The sequence below is a fragment of the Elgaria multicarinata genome, chromosome 4 (genome assembly GCF_023053635.1).
Source record: "Elgaria multicarinata webbii isolate HBS135686 ecotype San Diego chromosome 4, rElgMul1.1.pri, whole genome shotgun sequence".
Classification (NCBI taxonomy): Eukaryota; Metazoa; Chordata; class Lepidosauria; order Squamata; family Anguidae; genus Elgaria; species Elgaria multicarinata.
In genome coordinates, this window is record NC_086174.1 from 64,368,031 (window position 1) to 64,373,476 (window position 5,446).

The following is a 5,446-nucleotide window of genomic DNA, read 5'->3' on the forward strand; positions in this document are numbered from 1 at the left end:
TTTACTCTTGTTTTTCTTCAGTAATTAATTTTTAAATAAATTCTCATTAATTTTAAAATAAAACCCAATAAACTTAACACAAATTACAAACTTATCAAACTGCTCACTTGAGGGTGTTTGACCCTCTCCTTTGCACAGGGTCTTGTTCCACCTCTGGACTTTACCACACAGTTATTGTGAGGTTACCATCCCCCTACAGACTGTTTCTTCTCCAAAGGAGAAGTTTGCTAGGTGCTTCGAGGGGAAAGTCACATTCATGCTGAACTTGACAAGATTATTGATACCATGATGAAGCTGGATCAAGGAGTATCCCCAACCTACATAGCTGGTCTTTCCAAGGGATGTAGCCTCATTTAGATCAAATTGCATGCCAATTTGCCAGACATGAGAACTGCCTATCCACCTTCCTTCCATCTTGTCAGGAATATACATCAGTTTATTGACTCTCATCCAATCCATTGCTGACTCTAGGCACCAGTCTAGCACCTGCACAGCCTCAGATGACTCAGAAATAGAGCTAGGTGTCATCAGCATTCTGATAACACTTCACTACAAGCTCTCTGATAACAACCTAGCAGCTTCATGTAGATTAAAAAGCAAGAGGCATAAGAGGAAATCTTACAGGACAGCACAGTACAAATTCCATGGAGTTGAGCAGAAATTTCTCAGTGGTACTTTCTGGAAGAAATACATTTCTACTTTGGCTTGGTGCTGATGGTATTTGTAACTGGATCTGATTTAATGACAGCATCTTCCCCAAAAGGGTGATGTGATCTTCCCATCCAGTGCGAGGAGACATCTATCATGGATTAACTCCTACTGACAGATCAGGCCAAGCTTTTTGCCTTGGTCCTGGCCTCTGTGGCTCCTCCCAGCCAGTTTGTTCCTTGCCTTTGCCTAGGACAGTGCTTGATCTTATCTCTCTTGCTTTTCTTTCGCTCCTTAACAAACTTTCCTCTTCTATTTTAGTCCTTTCTTTTAAAAACAAAGAAGAAAATATTTTGCTGACCTTTTTTGGGGGGGGGTGGCTCTTCTGTCTTTTCACCACAAGATGGCACCACCTATCAAAAAGCTACAAACCTAATAAGGAAAAAGAAAAGGTGTCGTCGGTAGGCACATCTGGACCCCAACCACCACTCACAAGGCAGCCCCAACCCCGCTGAACCTTGAAGAGCTGATGGTTGCTGCTGTCTGATAGGAGTTTTTGGGATGGCCTGGAGCATTCAGACATGGCCGATGTCTGTGCCTCAATGTTGCCATAGCAACCACAGTGCAGCAAACAGCAGAGCCCTTGTGGAACTGGATGATACAGGATCACGCACCTAGTTCATAGCTCCTGCTTTGGAGGAGACCTACCCGGACATGAATCTGGATGAGCCTGAGGGCACATAAGCATTCCTTACAACCCTGGCAGCAGGAGGAAGCTGCGACGTGCCCATTATTTTCCTGCCAAAAATCAGTTTTGTTGCCCCAGGATTGTGTGGCCTGTATTTTGCAAGAGATAATATGGAGCCCCAGCAGCCCCGGGCACTCCCTCCTCCACATAGCCCTCCCCAGGATCAGGCCTTGTTTAAAACGATGCAGCAAGCCATTAGAATGGAATTGGCTCAGCTCCCTGATCAATGGATACAAAGAAATAGCACTGTGCACTGCCTTGAGCCAAATCTGGGTTGAAATGGGCTGATTCGGTACCGGGTGGGCCCGAGGCACCCTGAGACTGAAGCACGTTGGCACGGAAGCCTCGGGGTGCCTCAGGCCAATTTGGGGGCACCCACCAGCCTGCCCAGGAAAGCCTACACAAGGCTGACCATGAGTCCAGGTGAATCCTCTCCGGACTCACCTCCCTCTCCCTCCCTGGTCACTTTCCACAGTTGCCACTGCTGAGACTTACATTAAACCATGTCCTCCCTGAGACCTGAGCTGTGATTTAAGTTAACACGGGGGCTCTGTTTTTAATATATGTCTGCAAACTATGGCAGCTGTAAAGCGGCTGCCTTAATTTTTGGCCATAATGTATTAAAAACAGAGAAGCCCCATGGTAATTTAAATCATGGCTTGTTTCTCAGGAGAGCACAATTTAAGGTAAGTCACAGCAGTGGCTCTGGGTTGGGAGGGTGAGGGGAAGGGGGAGCAAGGGGGCTGCAAGCAGGGAGTTGGTAGCCCCATGGACTCTCAGTTGGCGTTGCACCCAGAAGCCTGCAAGGCCAACTCACGGGGGGAGGGGGAAATCTCGCTTCAGCACAAAGACAAGGCGGGCACCCCCCAAAGTGCCCCGAGTCGAAGTGTAACCATTTCAGAGGCTCCAAAATGGTCTCTGAGGCAAGGCAGAGGAGTGTACAGCCCTACAAAAAATGCAGTGAAAATTCTGCTGCTGCTGCTTCCCCACAGCCAAAGAAAAAGAAGAAAAAAGAGAGCACTTCAAGCCAAACTAAGACGTCTAATAAAACTAAATTGCCCACATCTTCTGCATCAATCTATGATTTCCCTGACCCCTCTCCTCATGGTCAAGCGAAAGCATCATATGTCAAAGAGAGTCTTGCCTGAGCACCCTTCTGGCTTGGATTCTCTCCTTTTGATAGGTGAATGGTCAGATCCTGGGACAGTGGTGAAACTTCCAATGTAAGGTTATTTAACTGTGACAATTTTTTTCCTATTCTATTTAAAACTATGGTTTCCCTGAACATCCTTTCAGGAAGCAACTAAGCATCCTTCCAAGACTCTAAACCAGCTAACGATGAGATACTTTTTCATTCCTCCTTTGAAACATTGGTAAAAAACTAAATGGAAAGCCCCCTGCCAAGGCAAACGGGCCTCTAGCATAGCTAAACAATACTACTCCTTACCACAACTGATTATGAGAATACTTCAGGTTCCTCTAGTTAATGCTCCAGTGGCAGCCTTCTTTCAGGTAGCCATAAATCCTAATGATGGGGACTCCCCACTCATGGATCCTAGGGGGAAAAGTATTGAAGCAGTGCTGAAAAGAGCTCATGAAACTGCTGCTTTTACTCTCAGCGGTTCCTCTACAGCTTCCTTCTCCTTCCGAGCCACTCTCCTGTGGGTTGAAGGTATTAACAACCATAATGAGCTCGATAGTTTTTACTTACTTATGAGCCTTTTCCAATTATACAAGACATACACCTTCATTTCAGATGCCACACAGGATTCCACGATTTTTGCAGCACATTTTGTTCACTGTGGTTGAAACACTGGAACGTGGATGCTTATTCTAAGGGAAACCCAAGAACAGTTCCTATCACAGGAACACACCACTTTGGAGTGGAAGCCTTCAAAAATATTTTAGTGGAAACAGGATAAGAAGAGGGTGATGCTCTCTTCATCAAAGAGTGATGAAAGGAGATTGCCTAACCAAGCTCCCTCCTTCGCTTCCTTCAGAACTCCATTCAGTTTATCATTTCAGCACACAATTATTTTATTTATTTATATCCCACCTTTTTTTTCCTCCAATGAACCCAAGGCGGCATAATCCTCCTCCTCTCCATTTTATCCTCACAACAATAACCCTGTGAGGTAGGTTGGGCTGAGAGCCTGTGACTGGCCCAAAGTCACCCAGTGGGTTCCCATGGCTGAGTGGGGACTAGAACCCAGATCTCCTGACTCCTAGTCCAACACTTTAGCCACTACACCACACTGGCTAGTTCACAAAGCTCACCTAGTTATACATAATTTTCCTACATGGAACCTGCATGCAACCCTTTCTGCTTTCACATCTCCACCCTTTGATCCTCTCAGAACTCTATATTTCCTCTCACTTAAGTTTTTATTTCTGGTAGCTATAACTCTGCCAGGAGAGTTTCAGAGTTATCAGCTCTCTCCATGAGGGGACCACCTCTGTATGTTTAGCAACAAACTCTGGCACACATTGGTTGGATCTATCTTTCATTCCCAAAATCAGCACTCTCTTTTACAGAAGGCAAGAAATGGTTCTTTCCTCCTTCTGCTCTGATCTTTCTCATTCCTTTGGGCGGGTCTGGCACATATTGGATGTTAGAAGGACCATCAAAATTTACCTTAAGTGGATGGAGGATCTCAGATGTTCTGATTCCTTATTTGTTTTCTTTCATTCTACAGCCTTAGGGCAGAAAACTTCCCATGCTACCCTTGCCAGGAGGCTCAAGGCATATATTTTAGCAGCCTATGAGGTTAAAAAAAAAACCTCCCTAAAGCCACACATGTTACAGCACACACTGCCAGGGATGCATCTATACTGCACCCTCTGGCAGGCTGGCCACCCCTGTTGATACTAGCATTTATTACCATTTTTTTCTCATCAGGTGTGCCAATATCCAGAGAGAGGGTCCCCCCCCTTTTCCTTCCTACCTTCTGTTTTTGGCTTACTACATTTATCGCTCCTCAGTAACTACCCTGTCCAATCACTCAGAAAAGAACTGGTTGGGAAGACTCAATCAGTGCCAATCAATGCCCAAGATTTGGTTTGCTATAACTTTAAGATTTAGGATTAACCGGTGAGGATTTTGGTTATAGACCTTTCTCTTCCAAGTGTTGTATTAAATAATAAAGACAGTACTGTATATAAGTTGGAGAAAAATATTTGTTAGTCAGAGATGTTTTGAATGTAGCTTAGTTGGGAGTTTCAAAAAGTAACCAGAAAAAGTGTTCTTTATCATCAAAAGAGATCCTTTCCATTTTGTTCCTCCTGTACCATTCAGAACCACATCCTTTGTAGGAAATGGGGGTGCCAAATATGTGAAGCTTTGGAGGGGAGGGTATTAGCAGTTAAGAAGCAGTCGGAAAGAATGTGTTTAACTCTTCACTCACTAGTTTGTCCTGCAACCTACTCTTCCCAGTCTGTTCCCCCCCTAGCTAAAATGTCTCTGCCATTCAATTTATGGTGTCTGGAATCTCGAAGACAAATCATGTGTATATTTCAAACAACAACAACAACCCAATGGACTTCTGATTTGCAGGTCTCACTGTAGTAGAGCCTGCTGAACAAGGGAGGATGAGACCTGTGTAGGAGGCTCTGGCTCCTTTGCACCCTCTCCGGGCCACTGACCTCTACTGCCTGCTTTCCCAGACATTTTTTGTGCCTGTCTGGAGTGGCAGGGCACGGCACCAGATCCGTGGTAAACAGGTGAAAGGAAGAGGGATAGGCCATGGTGCTCCATGAGTCTCCTCTGTGAAATACCACTACACTCACATTAAATACATTATGTAAAGAATATCATTTTAAGAGGATGTATTTCTCCAAAGGCTACAATTAAAGGTCCCCATGTTTGCTCACCTATTTTTTTAATCTTAGGGACTAAGTGCATCTCTGTTCCTGGATCTTTAATGCTGATTGGCCCATGAGAGGGAGGGAGGGAGGTGCCTTACTCAGCTGACCCACTTTCTCCATGCAAAGAGAGGCATGGAGGTGGGCAGGGGAGCAAAGACAGGGCAAAGTGCATTCAGTGTCATTGGA